We start from the raw sequence: 20,291 nt of genomic DNA on the forward strand, positions 1-20,291 counted from the left end.
TATTTTTTTTTTCTTAATACAAAACTATGAGGTAAATTACACAATACTATCCCCACTTTTAGATGGGAAAACTAAGGCTCAGAAAAGTGAAATGATTTACCTAAGGACACATAGCTAACAAACGATTGATTCAAGGTTTGAGCAGAAGTTTTCTAATTCCAGGTCTAATGTCTTTCCACCATAACACACTGACTTGTCAATAACTGAAACCACTAGATACATAGCTACCTTCTATAGTCACAACTTGTAGGAAGCACAGTTCTTCTGATTATAAGACCCCTAAAGAAATATAAGAAAACATTTATGAATACAAATTTGACAATATTATCATCATCAAATTTGGTAAAATTTATGTGGATAAATGAAGTCAGATTGATAAAAGGAAACTATATAACATAAAGTTGACTTACCAAAAAGTAAGAACTAAAAAAATTTCAAGTAAAATCAGAATGTAAGGGGATGGCTTCATCACCATTCAGAATTGTCTTGAAAGCAGGAATGAATAAATACTGAATAAGAACAAACTTATGGTTGCCAAGAGGAAGGATGGGGGAAAGGGAGAGTTAGGGGATTTGGGAAGGAGGTATATACACTGCTATATTTAAAATGGATAACCAACAAGATCCTACTGCATAGCACAGGCAACTCTGCTCAATGTTACGTGGCAGCTTGGATGGGAAGGGAGACTGGGGGAGAAAGGAAACATGTATATGTTGGCTGAGTCCTTTTGCTGTCCACCTGAATCTATTACATTGTTAATCAGCTATTCAGTCCAGTTCAGTTCACTCAGTCGTGTCCAACTCTTTGTGATCCCATAAACTGCAGCACACCAGGCCTCCCTGTCCATCACCAACTGCCTGAGTCCACCCAAACCCATGTCTATCGAGTCAGTGATGCCATCCAGCCATCTCATCCTCTGTCGTCCCCTTCTCCTCCTGCCCCCAATCCTTCCCAGCATCAGGGTCTTTTCCAATGAGTCAGCTCTTCGCATCAGGTGGCCAAAGTATTGGAGTTTCAGCTTCAACATCAGTCCTTCCAATGAACACCCAGGACTGATCTCCTTTAGGATGGACTGGTTGGATCTCCTTGCAGTCCAAGGGACTCTCAAGAGTCTTCTCCAACACCACAGTTCAAAAGCATCAATTCTTTGGTGCTCAGCTTTCTTTATGGTCCAACTCTCACATCCATACATGACTACTGGAAAAACCATAGCCTTGACTAGATGGGCCTGTGTTGACAAAGTAATCAGCTATACTCCAATATAAAATAAAAAGTTTTTTAAAATGCACTGGATAAGAAGAGATAAGAACACCTCTTTTGCTAATAAGATTGTACAATAATAGTGATAATGACTAGAATTTTGAAAGATAGCTAGATTCAGGGTAAACATTTTTAAATTGTATAATTTTTCTGTGTTCGTCAATAAGCTCCCCTTCCTATCAAACGCAGGCTCCTCCAGACCACTTCTCATTCTATACATAGACTTCTGTCCTGGTTACTTCAGATATTTACCATCTTGAACAGAATATTTAGCATTCTGAATATCTATGAGTAACAGAATTTACTAAAATCTCCCCTTTGAGGACAAAGGGGGCTTAGTTGCTCATTCATGTCCATCCCTTTGGACTGTGGCCTGCCAGGCTCCTCTGTCTGTGGGATTTCCTAGGCAAGAGTACTGGAGTGGGTTGCCATGCCCTCCTCCAGGGGGTCTTCCTGACCCAGGGATCGAACCCACATCTCCTGTGTCTTCTGCATTGCAGGTGGAGTCTTTATCCCCTGAGTTATTACGGAAGCTCTGGAGGATAAACACACTACCTCTAAGACAAAATTCTACCCCATTCTTCAAGCTACTGGAAACAAATTCTTGGACATTTTTTGGGACATTTTTAAATTTGTATATTTGTCTCTGTAGTTTTCAAGAATTCATAACTACTGACATCCAGTATTAGATAATTTAACTCAGACAAGCAAAAAAAAAAAAATTAAAATGACCATGATAAAAAGACATTCATGTGATTTTTATGGAGACTGTCCAGTTCAATATTAGCTCCCTAATAAATTGATACAATCTGTTTTATATGCCTATCTTTCAGACTTTAAAATCTTTTTCTAAATAAAAGATAGTAGTTCCTACAAAACTCAAAAAGTAGTTGATTCATCAATGAGATTCACATGTCATGCTTTTAAAGACTGCTAGTAACATTAAAGGAAATTTCATTTTATTGCTGTGTTATGATTTGTTCCCTGAGCTCTTTCATCTTTTCTGCCTGTAATAGTTATACGGGACTCTCCTTGTGAGTTTGATGAATGAGCAGCCATATGGAGAAGCCTATAGGGCAAAGAATTGCAGTAACCTCAAGGGCTCCAGGGACTTTAGGCTACCTCTAGGACCTGAGGCCTTATCTAGTGAATAATCAGCAAAAATTGGGCTCTTCAGTTATATAACCACAAGAAAATGGATTCTGCCAACAACCTGAATGAGCTTGAAAGTGAATTCTTCCCCAGTCAAGTCTCCAGTTGAGAAAGCAACCTGGCCAATAGAGTGAATGAAGCTTTCTGAGACCCTGAAATACAAAACAGATTCACGTCATGACAGAATCCTGGCCCACGTAAAGCAAGATGATAATTTGTGTGTTGTTTTCAGCCACTGAATTGGTGATAATTTGTTACACAGCAATAGGAAACTAATAGACTTTCCAGTGGTTTTCCGTCTTAAGAATGAAATCCCAAGTCATTTCGACAATTTGGGCCCTTGCTACTCCCTCTAACCTTAACTTGCTCCATTTTTGTTACTGCACAATGGCCTATAAGTTCATCAAATATGTGAAAACTGCCACTAGCTCAAGGCCCTCAAACATTCTACCTGGAATGCTATTCCCAGATTTCTACTTAGCTCACAGCTCACTTCTTCAGGTATCTATTTAACTGAGTCCCTCTACAGCAGAGGTTGGCACAACACTGTAAATCAACTATACTTCAGTGTTAAAAAAAAAATGGAAAAAACAAATAAATAAAGATTATTTTGCCAGCAACACCTTCCCTAAAAACAAAAGGAATTCCTAACCCAACTCAACAGGCACTGCTAACATCTGACTGCTTTACTTTCTCCACAGCATTCACATTGCATCACCTGATACATACTTATTCATTTATCTGTTTATTGTATTTCTCCCTGCACCAGAATGTAAGTCCAAGGGGGCAATGATTTTGTTTTGTTAACTGTTGTTAACCTCTGTATGGGAAAAATTTGTTGAATAAACAAATGAATATATGGATAGATAAGTTAATGAATAAATCAAAGCAAATCACAAAGATATTGATGAAATTAGAGAGAAGTTAATATACATGAAGAGTAAATAAAATAATTTATAAAGATAAACTTTACCTAACAAGTGGAACAGAAAAAACATTTGGAGCTCTTATAAACAATTTCCCAATTCCACATTATTCAGGTGGGAAAATAATATAATTTTTGTAATCATGTGAATTAAGCTAACTTCATACTTCTTCACAGCAACTTCCAAAAAACAATGGAGCAATAACTAAAATGTTCTAAGGGAAAGAGAGTATGGCCTAAGGATTTTACACTCATTCATCTTTTCCTCTGAGATTCAGGCAACTGACTTTATTAATCTCACAAAATCATAAGAAATATACTTTCCATGATAGCTTTATGAAAAGTGAAATCCTACAGTCAAGAAATAGATGAAATAAGGGATCAAAAATGAAAAAGCAAGGGTGAATAAAGTAAGTGTTGGTAGGCACTGAATCAATTTATATATATCTATTTAAACAACTACAGTTATTTGTTAGAAAATACGATTTGAATGTTTTAAAACCTTAACAAAGAAAAATAACATAACCAACAAAGCTGAAAGATTGGTGGAGATGAAACCATGTACAAGCCCCTGTGTCTTGGTCTTCTGAAGTAAAATGCTGACTCAAGAGTTAATGATTGGGAAATGTGAAGATGCTTCCCAAAAAAACAAAATTAGCTGTTGGGTTGAGGAACTTGTAAGAATTTAGACAATACTTCTGCCTCATAACAGAATCATCAAACTTCCAGTTCCCTGAAAGATATAGATAAAGGCCTGACACATATTCCTAAGTTGTTTTTACAGGAAGCAGACTGCCCTCCAGATGAAAACTGCTGACCACAAGAAGACCCTCAACTGATCAAAATCAAAAGGCTGACGATGCTTGAAACTTCACCTGGATGCCAACCAATCCTAGAATTATCCAGGAGCTGATCACGCCCTGCTCCTCCAGCTCTGCTACACTCTAAAACTCCTCACTACCCCCTGCAGGGTGAGTCACACAGGCTTCAGGGCATTAACCCCCTCTGCCTGGAAAAGAGTAATTATTTCCTCATAATTCACATCAGGGAAGAAATTTATATTATCCCAAAAACAGACACACGAAATTTTTTAATTACCCAAACAACTTAATTTATGCTTCATAATAATTTTCCTAACTTTAAATCTTTGAGGAATTTTTTTAATAAAAATTTTGGTAGATAACCAGAAAGTAAATATTTAGGCTTTGTGGGCCACACACAATCTCTGCTGTGTTGTATTTCTTGCTTATTTTACAACCTTTAACAATGTAAAAACCAACCTTAATCCCCAAACTTCACAAAAACAGGCCAGGGGCTGAATTTGGCCTGTTTACTACAGTTTGTTGACTCCTGCTGCTGCTGCTGCTAAGTCGCTTCAGTAGTGTCCAACTCTGTGTGACCCCATAGACGACAGCCCACCAGGCTCCACCGTCCCTGGGATTCTCCAGGCAAGAACACTGGAGTGGGTTCCTGGCTAATGACAAAGAAACACTGAGCTAAAATTCTGCTGTTCTTTCATTTTTACTCTAGAATTCCTTGATTCTGTTAAATTTAAGTAAATTAACTGTGGTATTTTGTTTTTCAAAATTTTATGATAATGTATAGGCCTTTCACTTTTGGTCAAGACGTACCTAACAGGTATGATCTACAATGTTTGACATCCAATAAAAAATTTTAAAGCATGCAAAGAACCAGGCCAATAAATCATATGATCACCACAATAGAGGCAAAAAACATTTGACAAAATTCAATATGCATTTGAGATTAAAAAAAAAACTCTCAACAAGGTGGGTATACAGGGAATGTACCTCAACATGATAAAGGCCATATATGACAGACCCACAGCTAACAACATACTCAACAGTGAAAAGCTGAACACTTTTCCTTTAGAATCAGAGACAAGACAAGGGTGCCCACTTTCATCAAGTTTATTCAACATAGTACTGGAACTCCTTACCACAGCAATTAGGCAAGGAAAACAAAGGAAAAGAAAGAAAAGGTGTCCATTTCAGAAAGAAAGAAAACTGCCACTATTTGTTGATGACATGATAACCTAAAGCCTCCACCAAAAAAGTGTCAGAACTAACTAATGAATTCAGTAAAGTCACAGGATATGAAATCAATATACAGAAATCTGTGGCATTTCTATGCACTAATAACAAACTACCAGAGAGAGAAATTAAAAAACAACTCCATTTACAGTTGCATCAAAAAGAATAAAATACCAAGGGATAAATTTAACCAAGGAGATGCAAGATCTGTACACTAAAAACTATAAGACACTGATGAAAGGCATTAAAGAAGACACAAATAAATAAAAAGACATTGCATATTTATTGGTTGGAAGCATTAATGTTGTTAAAATGTCCATACCACCCAAAGCAATTTACAGATTCAAGGACTGATGGAAAGACTGGTGTTAAAGCTGAAGCTCCAGTACTTCAGCCACCTGACACAAAGAGCTGACTCATAGGGAAAGACCCTGATGCTGGGAAAGATTGAGGGCAGGAGAAGAAGGGGGCAACAGAGAATGAGACGGTTAGACAGCATCACTGACTCAATGGACATGAATTTGAACAAACTCCAGGAGACAGTGGAGGACAGAGGAAGCTGGTGTGCTGCAATCCGTGGGGTTGCAAAGAGTGGGACATGACTTAGCAACTGAACAACAACTGTTAGAAAACATCAATGGATAAGCCAATATCAGGCCAACATCCACTAAAGAAGAGAATGAGTTTCTGTCCTAATGGAGGGAGTTGAAGATTAATACCAGAGAGAAGACAATTCTAGTTTCCAGAGGGACTACACTTGTCCTAAAAGTATGTAAAGTTTTTTTTTCCCCCTGCTAAATAAAATTGCTACAAAGGACAAGAAAAAAAGACACCTTAAAAGCAGTCAATTAAATGTAGAGAACAATGTGATCAAATTAGTCTTACTATATCATTAAGATTTTATATTCCTTACAAAAGTGCTTTGCATACATTACTTAAATAACTAAAATATGCCTTTCAAAATGTATCTAAAGAATTTTAAATTGTTCTTTAAATATGTTCCTGTAGATAAAATGCAAATCACATCCCCCACGACATCCTTAGGAGTGATTATCCTCTGGCTTCACTTTTTAAACAAGGAAATCAGTAGGCTGATTCAATAAATGTAAAAAATTCTCAGGTGTCTCATATTAAAATTCAGATCCTGTAGACATTTTTAAGATGAATTTTAAGTTGCCAAGCTAGACTTTTTTAAAACAAAACTCCTGAATAACTAATAAGTTTGTGTTAATTACCAATGAAAATATGCACTGTCATATTGTCATTTATCTACCGGAATAAATCAAAATTTACCAATTGAATTTCCCCTAAGGAAATTTTTCAATGTAACCATGCACTGGAGCTGAAGTGAAAAGAGGCAGACGATTCTGGTGGTTTCATATTTTTAGTCTACTTAAGTTTTTCTGCTGGGAACTAAATGAAGGGAACCAAATGAACCCCTTGAGTCTTTCTGTTACACTCTATGTAGTTCAGTGACAAAATTTCCATGCAGTCAGTGGGCTCTTAGTTCTAACCTGGCATATGTCCTCAGTATATTTAGCTGGGCCCATACCCTTAGTATATCTAGTATTAAAATACAAAGGTGACACAACGTATAGTATCTATATTTCTTCATTAAAGAGCTGGCTGTAGTGATAAGCATTTTAGTCAGTAGTCAAAATACTTTCTGGTCATTTATATTTCTCAGGCAAATATCTGCTCAAATTTATCAATCATGTGCTGCAGAAAAAGACAAAAATTCAGATCAAGAAATAAACATCTTAATTACATATGAATCTTGGAAAGTCTTTTTTCACTGAAAAGCAAAACATTCTACTGTAGAAAGCCATTGACTATTTTTAAATACCTCATCAAAACAATAAGGTCCTTTGTATCAATTATCCCTTTGTTACCTTAGATTAACCATACATATAGAGTGTTATTTTAATCATTCATAAAATACATAATTCAGCATCTAATGAAATTTTATTTCACCCTCTATCACTGTTTAATATTCACCATTTACTAATTTTGTATTGCTTGCCTTCCATAAGTGAAAAAAATTGAATCTCTTTCTGTAGAAAATTTCAGAAAGTAAAACCTGAGCTAAACCAAAGGGAATATATAGGCTCATGCAATTAAAAAGTCAAAAGTAAAACCTTTCAGGTATGGTTTGAGGTATGGTTAGAGGCTTGAAAATTTCATCAGGACTCATTTCCTCCTTTTTCATCTCTCAGCCCCGATCTGTGTTGGTTCTCTCCCCAGTGAGGTCCCCATATTCAGTGAAAAGATGGTTTCAACAGTTCTAGGCTGACATGGTCAAAGCTCAGTAAACTCCGGTTGCTTTAATTTTAGCAAAGGTCAGTGGGTAAATTATCACTGGCTCCAAAGGCCTCAGCTTGGGCCACATGGCCACCTGGGAACAAATCACAATATTCTCACTGGTCAGGAGTGGGTTATACCCTCCTTTGGAAATATACCCAAATCACATGGACTGAAAACAGATGACATGCAGTTCTAAGGAACATCAGAGAAATCTTACTAAAAAAATTTTTTTTTAATTTTGATAGCAGAAGCTTTGAAGTTCACTATCCAAGGCTAATAGTTCTTTTATATACAGATCAAACCATGGTCTCTGCAAAAACAATGGGATACTAATATCATTTCATGGGGGACTGTCTGAAATTCATGTGGTAAAATACCCATCAGAGACTAATGAGTCCCCACCTGATAAACCCTGTCAGAAGAAACCAGGCTCCCTAACAAAATATTCTGTGTTAAACATTAATCTGAAGGAGGTAAAAACACATGTATATGCTGCACCAGCCCAATAAGTAGAACTTGCAAGAGATATAAAAGTATCTAGTACAAGCAAGACGGAGAAGGCAATGGCACCCCACTCCAGTCCTCTTGCCTGGAAAATCCCATGGACGGCGGAGCCTGGTAGGCTACAGTCCATGGGGTCGGTAAGAGTCAGACACGACTGAGCAACTTCACTTTCACTTTTCACTTTCATGCATTGGAGAAGGAAATGGCAACCCACTCCAGTGTTCTTGCCTGGAGAATCCCAGGGATGGGGGAGCCTGGTGGACTGCCATCTATGGGGTCGCACAGAGTCGGACACGACTGAGGTGACTTAGCAGCAGCAGCAGTACAAGCAAGAAGTAAAATAAGACAAAGTGAAGTCGCTCAGTTGTATCCAACTCTTTGCAACCCCATGGAGTGTAGCCTACTAAGGCTGCTCCATCCATGGGGCAATAGTACTGGAGTGGACTGCCATTAACGAGTAAACAAAAACAAGCAACTCTTGCTGATTCAACCAGATAATCAGTTTAGGAAGAGGTCTGCTACTATGACGGCTCACTCCTTCATCCTTCTAATTCTTAAATCTGAGACCTCTTATGCCCCCAAATACAAACTCAGTTCTGCATCAAGATTTATAATCCTGAAGAATTTAAGGACCCCAGATCAGGAATTATGTTTTGATTGTTGGCCTCTTCTTGACTTTGTTCCCTGAATTCACCTAATAACTGGATTCTTGCTGCATTCCTCAAAATAAACACCCCAACGGTACTGCAGTTCCAAAGCTTCCCTGTTCCTGAGTTTCTTTTTCTGTATAATCCCAAACTTGATCACCTCCACTTCATTCATTCTTTCTTTCAATAAGATTTTATTGAGCACCCAAGAGTTTCTACACATTGCGCTAGGTGCCATGCATACAGGCATCATCACTGTCCTCATGTTACAACTATTACCTATTCCCAGACTCTCCTGGTCCCATGCTTTCCCCATCCAGGCAGGTAAGAGTGGCTTACCAGTATACCTTCTAACACTTATCATCTCTGAAAGTCAGAAAGTCTTCAAACTCTACCAGTTTTACAACCCCATATAGACTTGAGTTGGTTATCTAATTTCTTAAACCTTAAGTTTCTTCATTTTTAGAGTAGAAATAATAATAATCTAGCCTAACCATACCATAGATTAATTGTAAAGATTAAAACATCATATAGTAGGCAAACATAAATGCCCATTTCCTTCTCATGGCCCACCACCATTCAAATATACAATTATATTTGGGAAAGTGAGCAATGCTTTGAATTAATTAAAGAGTCCTGTTAGTAAAATCACTTAAGTATAACCTCTATTATGGATCAGGTACCATCAAAGGATAAACTTGAATAAAACTTGTTCTCTGATGCAAGAAACCCTATGTGTTAGTGGAATGAATGGCTCATGTAACTCCTGGGGGCAATTAGAAACTGATAATCTGGCCCCTAATTTAAGGAATAAATTAAAGACTAAGTGGGACGGTCACTGAATAATTAAGGATGAAATTCTTCCTAGAACATAGGCTAAAATTGTAATACAATATCAAAAGCAACAGTGAAACAGCACAGCTCAGCAACTATAAATTTCACTAGTGAAACAGCCCAGGGGTCAGGCCACTGTCAAGGAAAAACATACTCACATATGCACTTCCCTCCAAGTATCAATTAAATAGACACCAAATATAGCTCTTACACATTTATGTTAATAAAGTCTACTGATTTGAGGTAAGCGACTCAATCATCCAATTTTAATGGTCTTTATCTTTGAAATTTATCATTTCAATATTAACATAAAGACAAATATTATGAATTTATAATCCTCAATACTCTCTTATATGTTAAATCATTAACTTCATTTTAGAAAGTGTAATAGTTTTCCTAATCAAACATTCAATAATTAAAAAGCAAAGTAATATAAAGTATAAATAATTTTATTCAGGCACTACAAATTCCAATAAGAGGATTAATAATAAGATTTTATGCTTCATATTTCATTACACATAAATAGCTTTTGTAGTAACACTATTTATTGGCCGTACTTCATTGCTGTCTTTGCTGTTTTTCTCCATCTTTCTTTCATTGACTCTAATTATCCTCTTTTTTACCTAGAAAAAAATTTTTAATTGTACACTCTGCAGTCATGCTATTGAATAGCTGAAAATCCTAAACAGTTCATGTACATTGGAAACATAACCATACTTCATATAATGTCCTTATTTTACCCTACAGGGATGTTTAGAGGAACAGCCTACAATAGAACAAGAAATGAAACTCCAGAATCCCATTCAATTACTTGGAAACTGTCAGTACTGTAAACAGTACACATTTAAACTATCACAATGGAATCTCAAATCTTAAATTCAACACAGAAGGTTAAATACCCATAGAAAAATAAGTACAGGTTGTGAACTAAAATTGTTTTAATTCCACATGATGAGAGTGTGTATACAACTGACTTCAAGAACAACTTAACCAGAGAATAAACTGATACAAACAGCATGCCAGCCAAAACTCAGCTTTCTGCCAAAGGTCTTCCCTAAGAGATGAATAACATTTTCTGTAAGTCCATGGAAATTGCAGAACTGGTTTGGTAATGCGATACACTTAGCCACTTTTTATGAATGATTTAACATTTCTGTCCTCTACTGGATAGTATAAGTTGCATTAATCACATCAGAGGGAAGCTCATATTTATTATTCAGTGAAAAGATGAGTAGTATTTAATCCACTTGAGAAAATTTTATCATATGTAAAAATGACAATATGCATTTTAAAACTTACTTTTGATAATATAAGACTAGTTATGCAATTACAGTGAGCTAAATAAAATTAAATACAAAAATTTTAAACAGGAGCACTTTTTGTATTATGTGATGCTAATTACAGAGTATTGTAATTTAAAGAGCCATACTGCAATTTTCATAGAGTTATATACCTTTGGGCCAATTCATCATTGGAAAGTTAAGTAGCCTTGTGAAGGAAGTAGATTTTAATAAATATTTTCTGTTCAGGTCTTCATAAAATGCATCACAGGTGATTTTCAAACAACAGAAAATTCTAATATGTCAGTAGTCTCTACTTTTGACTTCGACCCATCATTGATTGGAGAAGACAATGGCAACCCACTCCAGTACTCTTGCCTGGAAAATCCCATGGACGGAGGAGCCTGGTAGGCTGCAGTCCATGGGGTCGTGAAGAGTCAGACATGACTGAGCGACTTCACTTTCACTTTTCACTTTCATTCATTGGATGGAGAAGGAAATGGCAATCCACTCCAGTGTTCTTGCCTGGAGAATCCCAGGGACAGGGGAGCCTGGTGGGCTGCCGTCTATGGGGTTGCACAGAGTCATACACGACTGACGCGACTTAGCAGCAGCAGCAACATCATTGCTTACCTTCTTCTATTGTTAGTAGTATTCAGTGTATTTAAAAGCAAAAGACATAGTTGGCTGTGGCATTTACTGTTTTCATTTTATTAGATCATGTCCAGAAATTAAACAAGAAAACAATCAAATCATGAAAAATAGAGATCATGCTGTGATATTATAATGAATCAGGCAGTAATGCACCTGAGTGTTCCCCAAAGTTTTCAGGGGCACCCAGGCTTTCAGAAGGTTTCAATTCAGGTCAGTCACTCAGTCGTGTCCGACTCTTTGTGACCCCATGGACTGCAGCACACCAGGCCTCCCTGTCCATCATCAACTCCCGGAGTTTACTCAAACTCATGTCCGTTGAGTCGGTGATGCCATCCAACCATCTCTTCCTCTGTCATGCCCTTCTCCTCCCGCCTTCAATCTTTCCCAGCATCAGGGTCTTTTCAAACGAGTCAGCTCTTCACATCAGATGGCCAAAGTATTGGAGTTTCAGCTTCAACATCAGTCCTTCCAACGAACACCCAGGACTGATCTCCTTTAGGATGGACTGGTTGGATCTCCTTGCAGTCCAAGGGACTTTCAAGAGTCTTCTCCAACACCACAGTTCAAAAGCATCAATTCTTTGGCGCTCAGCTTTCCTTATAGTCCAACTCTCACATCCATACATGACCACTGGAAAAACCATAGCCTTGACTAGACAGACCTTTGCCGGCAAAGTAATATCTCTGTTTTTCAGTATGCTGTCTAGGTTGGTCATATTTTTCTTCCAAGGAGCAAGCGTCTTTTAATTTCACGGCTGCAGTCACCATCTGCAGTGATTTTGGAGCCCAAAAAAATAAAGTCTGTCACTGTTTCCAGAGGGTTTAGACGACGATATAAACGCAGGCTCTACACTGGGGCCCATGCAGCCAAGCACTGGTGCAGTGTGCACATGCAGTGGGCTATCCGGAAAAGATAAATTGTTTGTGCCTTTGACTGGGCACCTGTGACTTGGGAAAATTAAATTTCACCTTCCTTCTTTATGAGGTCAACACAAATCCCTTGATGGAATTTCAGCCTAATTAAGAAGTGTCAAGAGAGCTTTGCATTTCCTTACAAGTTCACATAAACACTCCACCGGTATAAAAAGTAGATAGTTACCCTCTGATTGAAGAAAACTAATGAATCCACAGCATTGATCTCCAAGATCATCAAGAGAAACTCAAATGTGTTTTTCTTTTGTAGTTTTGGGCTATAAAGTGTTCAGGGTCAGAGCTACACAAAGCTTTTTCCGTACCCAACGGGAGTGAGAGGCAAGAGACACGTGTTTGCCTTTTTCACTTCTTACAATCAGGCACGTCTCTCCCCACCAGTTGTCAGTTCTTTCCCTCCACTCCTCCTGGTGCCCCTTTCCTCTAACTTCAGCAGCTTCTAGTTTCACTCCTGTCCTTTCCTGCTTCATAACTATAAAACCAGACAAAACTAAAGGCTATTTAAGTAAAATTCATTCAAAGTATAAATATATATATATATTTTTTTTAAAATATGGACTCAGTAAGTTGGTTTTTAGTTTTTCTACCTTTGCCCAAACACAAATTTGTCACAACAAAACTTTCACAAGCTCTGTTGTAATACTTATGGTTTCATGCTAGTGGGCTTTAAGAATTAGTCATTCAATAGATATTTACTAGGTCTATGAAATATCCAGTTACTGACAGAAGCTATAAGGATAAATGATGGGGAATATCTATAAAACACCTAAACCTACTTTCAATGCCCCTAAAACTTTTTAAAAACAAAAAAACAAGGCAAATGCCTAAATATTTAAATAGCAAAGTAACATTCAAACTACATGCTATTACTGAGGCAAGGTGGCAACCTAAGCACAATTACCTTTCTCCTTTCAAAACACACTGAAATGAACCTCAAAATGTAGAAATGGGAATATAAAAACAAAAAGCAAGTGAGGTAGGACAGCTAGTGGACTGTAAACTCTAAGTGGTCTACAATGTTTAATGGATTTAGAGAAGACAGGACACTGATAGGATTACTGTAGTGACTCTGTGAAGACAGAGCCTGGGAGCAGATAAGGGCTGCACAGAAGATAGGTCTGCTTCACCCAAGAGAGAACTCCAAAAAGGTTCTAACACAAGCTGGAGGCCTAGAAGACAAGTGTAGGTTGTACAACAATACTGAAGGTACTTGAATAAAGGACTGGTCACCGAACAGCTGAACAAATCTCTCCCACTTAACACTTTCAGACAACTGGCAGAAATGCCATGTGACAGAGCCCATTGCCAAGAATTTAAATGATTTTTCTTGGAAGGGCAAGACTCCAATGGACAACACCAGACTGTCAATTATACAGTACATATCTTAAGTTCAGTGCACATGTATTTACCAGTTATCATGCCTACTCAAGTACATACAGTTTAACTCTTTCCTTCGTGGGAAACAGAGGTAAAAAAATAACCACAAAAAGCAGTGCCCACAAGTTATGAGCATCACACTTCCCCAATAACATGCATCACCAGGCATTTGAGAAAAATCAATAGCACAAGAGAAAGTCTAAGAAATATTCCAGCCATATAATAAAAACGGGTGCCTGGGTTGGAGGGCAGTGATTAGATAACAAGATTTTCAGGGAAATTAAAAGTATTAATTATTAAAATTAAAATTCAATGGAAGAACTATAAAATAAAGTCAAAAAATCATAGAGTAAGAAGAAAAAGATAACAAAAAGGTAAGGTAGATATAGATGTAGATATTCCAGCCTTTATTGTTCTTTGGTACAGGGGTCCCCAACTGAGGCTACTGGCCCCAGAGCACTAGCAATCTGTGGCCTGTTAGGAACCGGGCCACACAGCAGGAGGTGAGCAGCAGGTGAGCCAGTGAAGCTTTGGTTGTATCTCCAGCCACTCCCCACCACTCCCCACCACTGAGCTCCACCTCCTGTCAGATCAGTGGCAGCATTAGATTCTCTGAGGAGCATGAGCGCTACTGTGAACTGCGCATGTGAGGGACCTATCTAGGTTGCCTGCTCCTTATGAGAATCATCCCAACATCAGCCCTCATCCCCCAGTCCGTGGAAAAATTGTCTTCCATGAAATCGGTCCCTGGTGCCAAAATGGTTGGGGACCATTGCTTTATATAGTTTTATATACTTTATGTACTTTGTTTATATACAGTGGGCCCCAACCTTTCTGGCACCAGGGACCAATGTCTTGGAAGTCAAAATCTGCAGAGACAAGAAACTCGTAATCAGGAGAATATATATACAGCTGAAGCAAGATATAATGGTTGAAAAGATAAGAGTATTCAGGAAATAAATGGAAACTCTAAAAAAAAAAACTAAAGAAAATCCTAAAACTGAAAAATATAATTATCTGAAATTTTAAAATTCATTGGACAGACTTAAACTCAGATTGCATACTGTAGAAGAAAACAGAACTGAAACTAAAGAGAGGTCAGAATGGCTAAATTTAAACTGGGCATAAATAAGGACAGATGGACAACATTTTAATTATTTAGAACATCACCTTTCATTCCAAAACTTATCTCAATTTGGATTCAATGATACATGATATGGTCATCCTAGCTACAAGATATGAAGCCGTAGCTTCTGACTTTTCAGATTTGATTTTTTTCTAAACTGGTACAAATGAGATCGTTTATTTCCTCACAAGTAATATATCTGTGTAATTACAGGTTATAGGTTATAATATTATAGGTTATTACATTATAAGGTTAAAAGCTCTAAAATGGTAGGTGGTGTCTGGACTCTAACGTGGCTTTCAGTTTTCCATGGGTGTGATTGACCAAAAATATGTTAGCTTGCTTTTCTACTCACATATGCTGTTCTATAAGAAGAACAAGTCTAACAATTCCTAAAATAAGTAGATTATATTTCAAAGGCGTTACAATTTAGAGAAAGATTAAAAAAAAAAACAAACACCTGCTTAAGCTAAAATATTTTCCAAGCCTACCAAGGACACAACTACATTACACTATCCCTGCCATGTAGCAAACCTAAAAAAATATGTATCTGAAAGAAATATTTTTTCAACCAATAGAGTTGCAAAATTGCTTTACTGAATAATTCTGAGACCTCCTCTCTGCTTTTGACAATAGTCTTATAACCCTGATTATTTATTCCCTGAAGTTTAAAATATAAATAGTTTAATTAAATTGCTTTCCTCCAGTTAATGGAAGTTTAATGAATAATGTTTAATTGAATTAAACGTTTGTTTAATTGTTTAAACATTAAGCAATTGTTTAATGAATAAAATATAACAGCACTGTAAGTGTTTTATGGCATTTTATGAATACAGCTTGTCTGTTTTTAAGGTCTATATTTTCTTTCCCATATATTAAGATATATATTACACAAAACATAACACAAATTTAAGACAAAAATACAAAACCATTTCTCCAGAGTGCCCAATACCATTGACTTAAAGGCCTTTCTTATAGAAAAAGAACTGGCCCACAATATTTCAAAGTTGAAAGTTTGTCTTTGCCATTTTCCCACTCCTCTTTCTTCACTCATCTCCTAGCACCTGCGTCTCATCTTCCCAATCCCAAATATCCAGTGACCTCACACTGTCATTTGGATGTCAAAAGTGAGCCCACTCCAATGTCCTCTGCTCAGCCTTAGCTTACACTTAAGAACTCCAGGGAATAAGTTACTTCCCTTTTCTCTCTTCCTGACCCCCATCAAAACTTCCATTAACTAGAGAAAAGCAATTTAACTAAACTAAGCCACATTAGATTGTGAATGATTGATTAACAGACTACTCAACCCTCCCTGGGATATTTTTATTTTAAAAGAGGACACTGTACCACAATGAGGTATCATTTCACACCAGTCAGAATGGCTGCTATCCAAAAGTCTACAAGCAATAAATGCTGGAGAGGGTGTGGAGAAAAGAGAACCCTCTTACACTGTTGGTGGGAATGCAAACCAGAACAGCCACTATGGAGAACAGTGTGGAGATTCCTTAAAAAACTGGGAATAGAACTGCCATATGACCCAGCAATCCCACTGCTGGGCATACACACCGAGAAAACCAGAAATGAAAGAGACGCGTGTACCCCAATGTTCATCGCAGCACTGTTTACAATAGCCAGGACATGGAAGCAACCTAGATGTCCATCAGCAGATGAATGGATAAGGATGCTGTGGTACATATACACAATGGAATATTACTCAGCCATTAAAAAAAATACATTTGAATCGGTTCTATTGAGATGGATGAAACTGCAGCCCATTATACAGAGTGAAATAAGCCAGAAAGAAAAACACCAATACAGTATACTAATGCATATATATGGAATTTGAAAGATGGTAATGATAACCCTATATGCGAGACAGAATAAGAGACACAGATGCATAGAACAGTCTTATGGACTCTGAGGGAGAAGGTGAGGGTGGGATGTTCTGGGAGAATAGCATTGAAACATGTATATTATCATATGTGAAACAGAACACCATTCCATGTTCGATGCATGAGACAAATGCTCAGGGCCGGGGCAATGGGATGACCCAGAGGGATGGGATGGGGAGGGAGGTGGGTGGGGGGTCCAGGAAGGGGAACACATGTAAACCCATGGCTGATTCATGTCAATGTCTGGCAAAAACTATTACAATATTGTAAAGTAATTAGCCCCCAACTAAAATAAATAAATAAATTTATTAAAAAAAAATAAAAGAGGACACTGTAATCTAAGTAAATCTATAATATGCAAAATTTGAAACAGTTTATAAAAGTAGTGAGAAATATACAGGCTTCTCTCAGAGAGATATGTTTTGATACAAAACCTTGTGAGGGTCCTTAAACTATTCCTGTTGTTGGCTACCTATTCGCCCTTAGCTCCTGACTTGGAGAATAAAGCATTGACTGAAATGCCCTTTTCCAGTTGTATAAGTGAACAGCAAAGTACTCTCAGAGGAGAGCATTTGACTTTGAAACAGACTTCAGAAATTGAAGTATGGTTTATTACTCCTTTGGGTGAATTGAGAAATACAAATGCTTCTTTTAACTTGGAGTCAAATTCCCAAGAACCATCCTTAAACAATAGATATCACTATGACAAAGGTAATATCCCCTGTCATGTGGAAAAGACCCTACAGATACTCTTTTTAGACTGATGACACTTTTTTTTAGGGCTTCCCTGGTGGCTCAGTTGGTAAAGAATCTGCCTGCAATGTGGGAGACCTGGGTTCCGTCCCTGGGTTGGGAAGATCCCCTGGAGGAGGGCATGGCAACCCACCACAGTATTCTCGCCTGGAGAATCCCCAAGGACAGAGGAGCCTGGTGGGGTACAATCCATGGGGTTGCAGAGTCAGACATGACTGAGTGACTAAGCACAGCACAGGTTTTTAACTTTTAATTGGAAGATAGGAATGATCCACAGAAGTATATGATACAACCCTGTATTACAAAGATGCAAATGAGAATATTATGATAAGTGCGCCTCTACAAACTTCATGGTAAAATTCAGCCTCTCATCTCATATATCCTGCCTTCCAGATCATACACACACACACACACACATACACACATACACACCCCTCAAGTGACAATAAAAACTCCTATTCCCCAAGTATTATTTATAGTGTTTTCTCTTAAAAGTTAGCTACATTTTATCTAAACATTTTGCAATAATATTGATAATTAAAGTTACTAACGTATCTCTATTGTTTATAAATACGTTAGAAGTAATTATAACATCCTTTTAGCTTCAATTGACAGTGTACTCTTTTCTGTCTTGTCCCAGCTATAAAATGCAAGGAAAAGAATTGTTTACACTTTGCCTCCAGTTTGAGTGATGTAAACTGAAGAAAGATCTTCCACTCTGGCTAGTTATAAATGTCGCCTTCCCCTACAAGGTGATGACACAGACCTCTCCGGTCATGTTAAAAGCCTCTAACATTTTATTGTAACACTTGTAAAAATCAACAACTTGACTCTGGTTATGAAACAAATGCATTAATATCTCAGAGTTGGGGTATCTTTCTGCAGAAATATCAGGTTATACATGGCCCCATGACAAATTTTTTCACTGCATTAAAATACATACTTAGCCTTTGGTCAACCTCTTCACTGCAGTTTACTCTGTCTTAATTTTAAAAATTTACATGGGTGGTTGCATAGACTCCTTCCACACAAGAAAGACATAGTTGCAGTATCCATTTTTCTTTACAGCTCAAAAAATAAATCCTTCAGAGCTAAGTAAACTTTCAACAGTAGACCCTGGTGCACTGTTAGTAGAAGGTCTGCCTTCTGAAAGCTTCCCATTCAAAGGTACATTTTCAATAGGTACATTTAAATATCTTGCCCTATTCACAGCAAGATAGTGTATTGAACAAAAGATTCTAATCTGGTCTTTTTTTAAAAAAAAAAGACATGAACTTAACAAGAACAGAAAGAACAGGAAAGGAAACATGGCAACTAAGTTTTAGAAGATGGAAAGCAGGCACACAAGCAGTAACTGAGCTACCAAAGGCAAGAAAGCTCAACCTTGAGTGGGCAGTGGGAAAAGCCAAGAGGTAACTAGCTCCACTGGAGAAGAAAGTGGCATCCCACTTCAGTATTCTTGCCTGGAAAATTCCATAGACAGAGGAGCCTGGTGGGTTCGAGTCCATGGGGTCGCAAAGAGTCGGACACAACTGGGAGACTAACACCACCACTACCCAACTAGCTATACAACAGGTTCCCCAAAATGCTCTGCAACTGGTAGCATAAGTTCCTCTAAAATGGGAGAAAGGTGGGGGAGGCAGGTGAGAACCTAAAATGAGGACTGGGTAAGAGCTATTTGAGAAGTGGTTAAACACCTACATATCTTCCCCTACTCTCCTGAGTTAAGCCCCTCACCCTGCCCCTGCTTCCATCTCCACCACTCCCGCTGAAGAGTCTGGAAAAGGGGAAAACAGAGGGTCTTTGAGTTCGGAGGATCCCAAGAAACTAAGGACACAGTAACTCTACAAAAAACAAAGGGATTGAGTAACTGCACATATAGGAAGCTAGGTGCTGAGACACCCTCTTTCTACCCCCACATCCCATTTCCTAGTGTCAGAAGACTGGCAGCAAGAACTTGTCCTTCCAGAAAAGGCAGAAGATGTTTCTCTGTGCTTAGCTGCTCAGTCCTGTCCGACTCTTTGCGACCCCATGGACTGTAGCCTGCCAGGCTCCTCTGTCCATGGGGTTCCCCAGGCAAGAATACTGCAGTGGGTTGCCATGCCCTCCTACGGGGTAATCTTCCCAACCCAGGGATCAAACCTACGTCTCCTGCGTTGCAGGTAGTTACTTTATTGTCTGAGCCATCAGGGAAGCCCAAGAATACTAGAGTGGGTAGCCTATCCCTTCTCCAGGGTATCTTCCCAATTCAGGAATCAAACTGGGGTCTCCTGCATTGCAGGCGGATTCTTTACCAGCTGAGCTACCAGGGAAGCCTTTCTCTAGGGAGTTTAAATGCCTAATTTAAATATTCAATGGCCCACCTAGATAACTAACAGTAAAGCTCAAATTTGACACTGCTAAAATGCTCTGAGCTCCCAAGCAGCTTTTTATTTAGGGAAGATAGGCCAAAACCAACTACTTATTTAAAATACAACTTGTAGAACACAGAGATTTATTCAGAGAGGAGAAAACTTTTCTTTAAAACAAGAGCAAGACGTCAAGATACCTCATTTAGGATTACAAGAGACCAAGCTGCCACAAATAAGAACAACCACAAAAAG

General features: G+C 38.0%; 1 protein-coding gene across 31 annotated transcripts in view; it reads right to left on the bottom strand.

Moving 5' to 3' along the window:
- IQCM (IQ motif containing M) overlaps positions 1-20,291 on the bottom strand; it is a 589,121-nt gene that overhangs the window by 537,098 nt on the left and 31,732 nt on the right. The window lies entirely within an intron of this gene.

Source organism: Giraffa tippelskirchi, chromosome 11, assembly GCF_054371585.1.
Source record: "Giraffa tippelskirchi isolate mGirTip1 chromosome 11, T2T-mGirTip1v1.2.pri, whole genome shotgun sequence".
In the NCBI taxonomy this organism is placed as follows: Eukaryota; Metazoa; Chordata; class Mammalia; order Artiodactyla; family Giraffidae; genus Giraffa; species Giraffa tippelskirchi.